The sequence below is a fragment of the Pipistrellus hanaki genome (assembly GCF_964339955.1).
Source record: "Pipistrellus hanaki genome assembly, chromosome: 13".
NCBI lineage: Eukaryota > Metazoa > Chordata > Mammalia > Chiroptera > Vespertilionidae > Pipistrellus > Pipistrellus hanaki.
This window is the reverse complement of record NC_140515.1, coordinates 28,880,455-28,892,513: the sequence shown is the minus strand read 5'-3', so window position 1 is coordinate 28,892,513 and position 12,059 is coordinate 28,880,455. Positions and strand designations below refer to the sequence as shown.

At 35.6% G+C, this 12,059-nt stretch overlaps 1 protein-coding gene across 2 annotated transcripts in view; it reads right to left on the bottom strand.

The window, feature by feature from the left end:
* PPARG (peroxisome proliferator activated receptor gamma) overlaps positions 1 to 12,059 on the bottom strand; it is a 135,673-nt gene that overhangs the window by 74,016 nt on the left and 49,598 nt on the right. The window lies entirely within an intron of this gene.

Genomic DNA, 12,059 nt, shown 5'->3' with positions numbered 1-12,059 from the left:
TTGCTATAACCTCATTTTACAAGTTGCATTTCATGTCAAAGTGCTAAGAACACTTAAACTAGTTCCTAAAAGGTGAGAAACTCCTTGAGAGAACAATATCTAATGCCTCTTTATATCCCTGGAGCCTAGCACAGAGTTTCTGGTTGGCATAAAACATGTTTATTGTTTTTTGGGGTTTTTTTTTGTGATGAGAATGATGAAAGAACAGCTGCTTGCCCCATATGTCTCACATGTATCATTCAAGAAGGAGTTTAGAGACCTAATGAACTGAGCACAGCATCAACTTTCTTCCTGTTCCAATAAAACTTAAATTTCCTGATGGTACTCTAAAGGAAGCCAGTTAATTTCTAACAACTAGAATGACTACCTAAAGTTCACTTCTCCCCCTACATAGAACTGCTGCTTTTTCCTAGTGCAATTAAAGTTGGCTCAGAACCTTATCTTTTAGTGGTAGTTGCATCAATTCAGGGTTTCTTCATAGTCACAGGAGACACGTCATGGAAGAAATGATATTCCAATGGGACACTTGCCTTTTAGAAGAACAACTAATCCTGTATCGTGTAAATCCATCACGACCATCATAGCAAGCTTGGTATTCCCATAGGAAGAGACAAAGGAAAGTTGTCTTTAAATACATGTCATTTTCTTCTTCTTTTTAAAAATATACTTTTTATTGATTTCAGAGAGGAAGGAAGAGGGGGAGAGAGACAGAAACATCCATGATGAGAGAGAATCATTGATCGGCTGACTCCTGCATGCCCTTCCATTGGGGATCGAGCCCAAACCCAGGCCTGTGCTCTTGACCTGAATTGATCCTGGGACCTTTCAGTTTGCAGGCTGACGCTCTTTCCATTGAGCCAAAATGAGTAGGGCCATGTCATTTTCTTTAAATTGATTTCAGAGAGGAAGGGAGAGGGAGAGAGAGAAAAACATCAATGATGAGAGAGAATCATTGATTGGCTGCCTTCTACCTGACCAGGAATTGAACATGACCTCCTGGTTCACAGGTCGATGCTCAACCAGTGAGGCATGCTGGGTTACATGTCATTTTCTTTTAAAAGGCAAATCCAACCATCTTTAATAAAAAACAAACAAACAAACAAACAAAAAAAACCTGTCATTGGCTCAGATTTCCAAAAAGTAACATATTGTCTATACAAGATTAATATTTTAAACTAATATAACATTATGATTTAAAGAAAAATAATTCAATGAAATTATGTGAACTTGTAGCCAATAGCTCCAATAGATGTATATTTGCTATTTTAAAAGATCTATATGCTGAAGCAGTGTACTATATGGAAAAGCAGTGTGCTATATTGACATTAGAGCCAGAAACTCTAGGTTAGGTTCCTATCTGGGTTCAGCCACAGACTTGTTGTGTCAAATCTTCAGGTTGTGAAATATGCCATTGCTATTTTATAGGAGTTGTGTTGAATCTATAGATGGCTTTAGGTAGTATGGACATTTTAATGATGTTAATTCCTCCAATTCATGCACATGGTATATGCTTCCACTTATTTGTATCTTCCTTAATTTTCTTTTCTAAAATGTCATAGTTCTCTGAGTACAGGTCTTTTATATCCTTCGTTAAGTTTGAACAAAATTGAAGGTATCACAATCACAGATATTAAACTATACTATAAAGCCTTTGTAATCAAGATAGCTTGTTACTGGCATAAGAACAGGCATATATATCCATGGAACACAACTGAGAGCCCAGAAATCACCTACACCTCTATGGTAAATTAATATTTGGCATAGGAGGCAAGAGGACACAATAGAGTAAAGATACTCTCTTCAATAAATGGTGCTAGGAAAATTGGACAGGCACACATTCATACAAAATGAAATAGACCACCAACTTACACCAGACACAAGAATGAATTCAAAATGGATAAAAGACTTAAATGTAAGTCACAAAACCATAAATACCTTGAAGAAAACATAGGCAGTAAAATCTCTCACAGCAATATTTTTGCCAGTATGTCTCCTAGAGCAAGGGAAACTCAGGAAAATATAAATATTTGGGACTACATCAAGCTAAAAAAACTTCTGCACAGCAAAGAAACTATCAACAAAATGAAAAGAGAACCCAATATATGGGAGAACATATTATCCAATGATACATCTGATAAGAGGTTAATTTCCAAAATATATAAAGAACTTACACAACTCAAGACCAGAAAAACAATCCAATGAAAAAATGGGCAAAGGACCTGAATAGACACTTCTTCAAAGAGAAAATACAGATGGCCAATAGACATATGAAAAAATGTTCAACATCACTAATCATCTGAGAGATGTAAATAAAAATTACAATGAGGTATTACCTCACACCTATCAGAGTGGCTACTATCAATAAATCAACAAACAACAAGTGCTGGGGAGGATGTGGAGAAAAGGGAACACTTGTGCACTGTGGGAATGTAGATTGGTGTAGCCACTGTGGAAAACGGTATGGAGTTTTCTCAAGAAATTAAAAATGGAACTAACTGCCTTTTGACTGACCAATTCCACTTCTAGGAATATATCCTAAGAATCCTGAAACACCAAACAGAAAGAATATATGCACCCCTGTCCCTATGTTCATAGCAGTTTTATTCACGATAGCTAAGATAAGGAAACAGCCCAAGTGCCCACCAGTAGATGAGTGGATAAAAAAGCTGTGGTACATTTACAAAATGGAATACTATGCAGCCATATAAAAGGAGCTCTTACCCTTTGCGACAGCATGGATAGACCTATAGAAAGTACTATGCTAACTGAAATAAGCCAGTCAGAGAAAGACAAATACCATATGATCTCACTAATATGTGGAATCTAATGAACAAAATAAATTCACAAACAAAATCGACCTGGAAGCATGGATACATGGAACAGATTGGTCCATGCTCAAGGGGAGAGAGTGGGGATGACTGGACAACAAAGGTGAAGGGATTAACTAAAGAACATATATGTATATGGCATGGACAAGACAATAGTTTGATGAAGGCCAAGGAAGAGGGAGGTGGGGTTAGTGGAGGTAGGCAAAAAGGGGACACATGCAATAATGTGAACATTAAAAATTTTTAATAAAGGAAAAGTCTCAGAAAAAAATCAACTGAGAACCCCCCTCATCCCTTTAAAAGTTAACTTGCCAATTTTAATACCTAAAAAAGAGCATAACCTGTCTAACCACTTTCTAGGGATCAAATAAACATTTTACAAATTATCATACTTTTGAACCAAAGACCTCCCACCTAAACTATGTAAACTTGTCTTTGCGTGCAATATCTTAAACTCTCCAGTAATTTGGTTTCTAGCATAATAAAATACAGTGGGCTATATCATCAACTGACCCATATTTACATTGTGGGAAATTCTAAACCTCTAAAACATATCTTCTTCATTGTTCAGATTTTACCAATTAATTTTTCAAGATCAGTTATATGAAGATTCCCTAGGTAACATGTCCCATCTCTGGTGAACCACACTAGGAATCCACAATGATCCTAAAGCAAGCTTAGAGACACAGAGTTACATGTAGTTTTAGTTTATGTAAAATAAACAATTTACTAATTTTATGACTGGGATCATAGACACATAAAACTTAATGCCAGATGGATGAACACAATTAATACAAGATGTTGTCATATAAAGAAAATGGGTTCCAGAGAAATCAAATGAGTTGCCTAAGGTATTACCTAGGTAATTAGTAGCAGACTTTGAGCTAGAAATCAGGTTTCTTCATTCCCAGTACAAAGCTCCAAACGATGCAATAAAATGTTCAAATACATTGTTCCGAACAATTATTCTTAATGCCTCATGTTAGAAGTCTCATCATGAAAGTATTTGTACTACATGATTCACTTAATGTGGATGAATCATCCAAGAGAAGGCCAGAGTTCATCACAGAGTTTAGAGACAGCGCTTTCTACAAAGAGAGTGCTCAATTACAGCTTAGTATTTAAAATGTGACAGTATCTGGACAACCAATTCAGGAATTCATTTTGCTGACAACTTTTGTCTCATTCATAGATTCTTTATGAGTCATCCTAGTATTCTGGAGTTCTTCTGGTACAAATAGTTGTCTTTTTCATTAAAATGGTTCCTTGCTTTCATGAAAAGAATAACATTGCTATGTGAAAATTTACACTGAGGTAATAATACACTTATTTTTCAAAAGTACTTAGAGCTGTTCAGTGTTTTTCTCATTTGAAATTCACAGTGACACAGAAGTCATTCAAAGCAAAGCAAAACAAAACAGCAAACAACAACAACAATTGAATAGGGCTTCAATGTGGAGTCTGACAATGGTTTTTGGCCATAAAGTTATACTTCATTTCCTATCAAATCTCTAATTGCTATCGTAAATAAGATAGGTCTACTTCTGCTAACAACCATTAACGTTTCTTAAAAAAATCTTCCCTCAAGAATATTTTTCCCCATTGATTTTTAGAGAGAATGAAAGGGAGGGAGGAGGGGCAGAGAGAGAGAGAGAGAACCATCAATGTGAGAGATACATCGATTGGTTACCTCCCCCATGCACCCCAACCAGGGCCAGGGATCAAACCTGCAAACTAAATATATGTCCTTCACTGGGAATCAAACCCTGGACCCTTCATTATGCAGGCTCATGCTCCAACCATTGAGCCAAACCAGCCAGGGCAACAACTATGAACTTTTAAAATTCATACCTGTTTTGAAGATTTCATACTCTACTTGTATACCATTTCTTCATGAAACATTTACGGTATGTTCATAAAACATATTTACTTGCAATAGAGGTGTTAGTTGACCATTATTCTTTTTATCTTATTAAGTTGTCAGTATAAGATTTAAATTTTTGTTGATAAGAATTCATAATATTATAATTTTGAGATCCTACTCTGTTCCAGGCACTAATTTACTTAAATCATCTTTAATTCTCACTACTCTTTTAGATGAAAACAGTGACATTCCAAAATAAAAGCACTTGTGTTAGAGTTTGAATTCAAACACAGGTCTACTTGACTCTATACCATATTCACAAATAGACAAAGCTTTATAAGCCAGAACAATTACCAAGTGTTTTTTGAAAACACTCAAGTGTTTTCTAGTGTTTGTAGCTCTTACCCTCAAAGAAACATTTGTATTTTCTTTAATGGACAGAATATACTACTACTTTTATATGTATTTTTTAAATAACCTTTTGCCGAAACCGGTTTAGCTCAGTGGATAGAGTGTTGGCCTGCGGACTGAGAGGTCCCGGGTTCAATTCCCGTCAAGGACATGTACCTTGGTTGTGGGCACATCCCCAATAGGGAGTGTGCAGGAGGCAGCTGGTCAATGTTTCCCTCTCATCCATGTTTCTAACTCTATTCCCTTCCTCTCTGTAAAAAAAATAAATAAATAAAATAAAATAAATCAATAAAATATATTTTAAATAACCTTTTGTTACTACTGAACCAATCTATGTTCATTGTTGAAAATTTAAAAAAATATACTCTGGTAAAAATAAAATCATTATGTTTCTATACTCAGAGATTATTAACATTGAACTGTTTTTATCTAATTGGATCTTTTTCAGAGCATATGTATGATCATAAGTATATACAGTATTTGGATTGTTTAATAAAAATGAAATAATGCTCCTTACTGGTGGTAACCTTTTAAAAAAAATCAATAATTTCCATATTTCCAATTTTGTATATTTTCATTTCAAATAATACCCAGTCCATATTCAAATTTCATCAGTTGACCCAAAATGTTCTTCGTAGTTGGTTTGTTCCAAACCTGAATCTAATCCAGGATGATGAAATACATTTGGTTATATGTCCCTTAAATTTTCTTAAATCTAGCACAGCCATCCTCCCACACCCCCTGGCTTCCCTTAATTTTAAGGCCACTGACTAATTAAAGAAATTAGGCCAGTTATCAAATAGAATGTTTCACTCTCTGGATTTGCCTGCTTTGTTTCTTATGGTATCATTTGGCTTGATCCTCTCTCCGTTTCCTTTAAACTGGATATTTTACAGTATATCATGTGTATGTTATGTGTTCATCACCTCCATCCTGGCCTATGAGCTAGGGTGTGTTAGGGTGTGTGTGTGTGTGTGTGTGTGTGTGTGTGTGTGTGTGTGTTTTCTTCTTAATCTTTTTACCTTTTCACCTAGCCTGGCAACCACACTCCCCTTTGACAGCTGTCAGTCTGCTCTCTTATCTACGAGTCTATTTTTATTTTGTTAAACATTTTTTACTTGAATATAACATAGATGATATTCTATATTTCCCATTCCATCACACCAGAGACATGGTATGTGAGTGACCATTAGTGATGCTAAAAATGATTATTAATTTAGGATGATAGTGAGATTTCTCCAGTGCAGTTATATTTTTCTCCTTGCAACTATTAAGTACCCTGTGTGCTGTTGCTTTTGCATTATAAGGATGTTTAATTTCACCAATCATTCACCTAAAGATTTCAACACACTTAATCTTTTCCTGAATGAACACTTTGAGTTCATGAAATAAAGTTTTCTAATCCTACCACTCTTTCAACACTTATTAGCTTTCTATGCTGTAGGGATTTCCTTTGGGAATTAAAGCTATATGAATATCTTGAAATATAGTTCCTATTGAGAATGAAGAATAAATGTTTAATTTGTTCATTGTTATTAAAAAGGTTGATATCTTCAATACCAAACTTTCTTGGTTAGGCATATCTGTTTCTTTGTTTATTGAATGGACATATAAAAAAATACATACCTAAGTTTTGCTTTTTTTCAATTATTTTTAAATAGTTTTATTTCAATTTCACTTTTCTCTGTTATCCTTGGTCCTATGACAGTTATATCCAGGATCCAGGTTACCTATTCTGTGGTTCTTCTGGTGTCCAATCCTTTTCTTTAAGTAACTAGGACAGGAGATGTCTGCTACTATATATATATATATATATATTAATTTCAGAGAGGAAGGGAGAAGGAGAGAGAGAGAGAGAGAGAGAGAGAGAGAGAGAGAGAGAGAGAGAGAGAGAGAGCCAGAAATATCAATGATGAGGGAGAACCATTGATCATCTGCCTCCTGCACTTCCCCGACTGGGGATTGAGCCCACAGCCCGGGCATGTGTCTTGATTGGGAATCTAACTGCACCCGTATGGTTCATAGGTTGATGTTCAACCACCATGCCATACTGGCCAGGCCCTTTTTCTTTTTATTGCCCATTCAAAAGGTAATAATATAACTAATGGTTATTTAACAATTTCTATTAACAGGGCTTTTCGGTTTTAGAAGTGGTTATTCCTAAATTATAGGGGATAAGCAGAATACAAACTTAACTGGTTCTTCCAAAGTTATGTTGTGTGTCAGCATAGCTTTAGGAAAAGAGTCTAGGATTCCTGACAGGCTTGAGGGCTAATTAAACCACATTCCAGCCACTTAGTTTCTTTACAGTCCAGGGGTACTTTTCTCGGAAGTAAGATGTCATATTTTTATATTTACAAGCATAAGTTCTATCTTGATAAACTTTTCATTTTAAAAAAACTTATTAAATCAAAGGGAAGAGGGGAGACTAAAACATGAAGCTAGATAAGAAATGACTTTTTCAATTCTAAAATATGTGCTCCCCCCAATAAAAATAAAATTGGGTCTTAAGTAAGTCCTCCTTCTACTTATGTTTTTATTTATCTATTGCACACAGTCAGATGAACAACTCAAAATGCCTAAAGTCATTCTGGGCAAGTTGACAAGTATCCTACACATTGAAATGAGAAGTGGGAAGAAGGCCAGATTGCCTAATTGTTACTTGGGAATCTGAGGAGGTGGACAAGCCAAAATCTTTATGGGGGATCCAAAGAATACAACTTCTTCCTTAGGCAGCAGGAGAAAACAATGGGCCAGATTCTCATTCTGTGTAATTTTATAGAATTCCATTGTATCCTCCATTGTTTCTTTCATGTACTGCCTGAAGGGGAAGTGTATTGTTATCTATGGGAGCGCTTCCATAAGAGAGTTACAGAGGATGAGAACATAGCCTCTGGGAAATTAATGAATGATATGGCATTCAGTCTAGTGTGGAACTTTCAGATAAACATTTTGGAAACTGTGTACCAAAAAGACTTATGCATTAAGGTCAGGACATTTTAGTGGCCAAGAGTTAATGAGAGAAGCAATATCCCAAATTGATTAAAGGGGTTTTGAAAAGAGCTTTTGCAGGGGGGGACACATGGGGCATTGAGAGAGGGTCTAATGTGAAGATGAGATTATCACATCTGCAGGAAGTCTTAGAGAACATTTAACCTAACCTCCTTTTCTTCTACAGATGAGGAAATCAAGGCACAAAGAAGTTAAGTGACTTGCCCGAGTCCTTGCCCAAGATAATGTACAGTTAATAACGAAGTTAAAACTAGAATCCATGAATCCTAATTACTTGATGCTCTCTCTAGTTCCACAAAAACAGTATTTTTTTCAACTGGGTCTCATTATGTGGAGGGGTATCTATAGATATATATTCTTAAGAAGTCCTAGAAAAAAGAGCTTTATAAAACGCTTTTTACAACTTTATTGAGGTATATTTTAATAGGCTTTGAAATTATTATTATATTTTTATTGATTTCAGAGAGGCAGGGAGAGGGAGAGAGAGAAACATCAATGATGAGAATCATAGATCAGCTGCCTCCTGGGAATTAAGCCTATAACTCAGGCATGTGCCCCAAATCACGAACTCCTGGTTCAAAGGTTGATGCTCAACCACTGAGCCACACCAGTTGGGCTGAGGTATATTTTGCATATCATAAAGCTCATTTAAAGTATACAATTCAGTGAATTTTAGTAAATTTACCAACTTTTGCAACCACCGATATAAATAAATCAGTTTCAGGACATTTTCATCACTCAATATCGTCCATGCTGATTTAACAATCAATCCCGGTTCCCACCTCCAATTCCAGGAAACCACGTTTACTTTTACTGGACATTTTGTATGAATGGAATCATGCAATAATATATGGTCTCTTGTATCTGTTTTTCTTTTCACTTATTCTGCTTTTGAAGTTCATTCACATTGTAGCATGTATAATTAAATTCCCGTTCAGTGCTGAACAATCTAGGTATATAACTAAACCATATTTTGTCTATCCATTCAGTAGATTGACATTTAAATTGTTTCAAATTTTCAATAAAAAGTTTTAAGTTCTATCTTTTTAATTTTTCTTTCATTGTAATGACATAATAATTGCAAAGTTTTATATTTTAGACCAGTGTTTCCCAAACTTCTCTCATGATGAGAATCACCTGGTGGAGTTGTTAAAACACAGATTCCTGAATCCCAACCAAGAAGTGCTAAACTAGAATTTTTAAAATTGCATACCTAACTTAGTGCTCTGTATATAACATCTGTCTTAGAGCACTAGTTAAGTATACAATTTTACCTATATGTTCCCAAAAATTCTAGTTTAGCACTTCTTAGTTGGGATTCAGGAATCTGTGTTTTAACAACTCCACCAGGTGATTCTCATCATGAGAGAAGTTTGGGAAACACTGTTTTAGACTATCTGAATAGCTAGACAATTTTGTAATAGAATACTAAACAGACAGGTCAAGTGCTACATTTTTGTACTCGTGATTTCATTGGAGCCCAGTATCACTACTTTAGTTGGCTAGATTAGTGTTAGAAGGACAAAGGTCAATTTTTAATATGTAAATAATTCATTTGAGTTAGGTGAAAGCCAAATGAGATCCAGTAATGTTGTAGGAAGGACTATTTCATAGAAGAGCTTAACAAGAGAAAAGTTGAGGGAGAATTTAATCATATACATGGCATTGAGTAGCACAGAGTGTATAACCTTAAAAAGCTTGTGTTACAGCAGTTATTTCTATTTTGGGAATTGTTAATTTGAATGTTAAAGTTTTTATAACTTGTTATTTAACTTGTTTTGATGTATATAAGCGCTATAAGCATAAAAGCTATTTTATATATAGTTGTTACATTATAATAAAAGTTATGTGAACACTGAGAATCGTAAGAAATTTCTTCGTTAAAAGAAGTCTGTGCTTTATTCAAGTAGGACTAAGATATAGCTATATAAAAATAACTGAACCAGACTTTAAAGATGTTCTAACCCTTTCATTTTCAAATAAAGAAAGGTGACATGACTTGTGTAAAATTATATAAACACTGGCTCTTCACTGCCATGACTACAAAACACTCATTTCAAGTTGTAGATTGTTAATCTCACTAAGCTTTTGGTCATTTTATAATTAAGACATCACTGAGATGGAGACATGAAACAGATTCATTTTTTAAATTCTACCAATGACTGAATAATGATTACAATGGACACTTTTTAAAAAATATATATTTTTATTGACTTTTTACTGAGAGGAAGGGAGAGAGATAGAAAGCTAGAAACGTTGATGAGAGAGAAACATCAATCAGCTGCCTCCTGCACCCCCCCACCAGGGATATGCCCGCAACCAAGTACATTCCCTTGACCGGAATTGAACCTGGGACCCTTTAGTCCGCAGACTGATACTCTACCACTGAGCCAAACCGGTTTCGGCTACAATGGACACTTTTAATTTAGGATCTAAGATCTGGTATTCACATAGTTGACATGAGGAAGAAGGAAGAGATGTTTCAGCTAAATTCAAGATTTAAGAAACAGAATGGTATAACTGGAAAGAAATGGAAGACCAGGGTTCAACCTTCAGTTTTGCCACTAATCTGTTTATGAACTTAAGATAGTCACATTGGTCTTGAATTCCCCCTTTTTAAAAACTTAAATTTTTAAGTTTTAAACTTAAAATTTTAAAACTTAAAATTTTAATTTATTGTTGACATTATAGATGTCCCAGTTTCCCTCCCCTATTTGCCCCTCTCCACCTAGCCCCCACCTCACCCCAGGTCTTCCCCACACTTTTGTCTGTGTCTATAGATTATGCACATCTACCTAATAAAAGAGTAACATGCTAATTGACGGTACCTTTGCGACACCCACCAGCCAATCAGGAGTGAGTATGCAAATCAACACAACCACGATGACAGGTTAATTTGCATACACAGGCACTGAATAGCTGGGGGTGGGGCAGGATGCTTTCTGCTCCAGGCCTCTGGGCAGCGTGGGAAGGCAGAAAGATGGCTTCAGGACAGAGTGGAAAGGCAGCTCTGGCCAGAGCAAAGGTGCTGCCAACAGCCAGAGAAAGAAAGGCCCATCTTGCATGAATCTTCGTTCATCGGGCCTCTTATATGTATATATGTTCCTTGGTTAATCTCTTCCCATCTTCTCCACATCTCCCCTCTGAGATGTATCCTTCTGATCCATGCATACATGCCTTTGGACCTATTTTGTTCATTAGGTTCCACATATAAGTGAGATTACATAATATTTGTCTTTCTCTAACTGGCTATTTTACTGAGCATAATAATCTCCAGGTCCATCTATGCTGGATAAAAGCTCCTTTTTTACAGCTGAATAGTATTTCATTGTGTAAATGTACCACAGCTTTTTTTGTCCACTGATGGGCACTTTGGCTGCTTCCAGATCTTAACTATTGTAAATAATGCTGCTATGTATACAGGGGTGCATATATTCTTTCAGATTGGTGTTTTGGGATTCTTAGGATATATTCCTAGAAATGGGATTTCTGGGTCAAAAGGCAGTTAGTTCCATTTTTATTTTTTGAGGAAACACCATATTATTTTCCACAGTGGCTGCATTCCCGCCAGCTAAATACTAGGGTTCCCATTTCTCTACATTCTCACCAGCACTTTTTTGTTGGTTTGTTAAATAGTAGCCACTCTGACAGGTGGGAGGTGATACCTCATTGTAATTTTAATTTGTATCTCTCTTATGATTAGTGATGTTGGACTTTTTTTCATATGTCTATTGGCCATCTATATGTCCTCTTTGGAAAATTGTCTATTCAGTTACTTGGCCCATTTTTAAAATTGGATTATTTGTCTTCCTCGTGTTGAGTTAGTATGAGATCTTTGTATATTTTGGAAATCAACCCCTTATCAGATGTATCATTGGCAAGTACGTTCTCCCATTTTAATGGTGGTTTCTTTTACTGTGCAAAAGCTTTTTAGTTTGATGTCG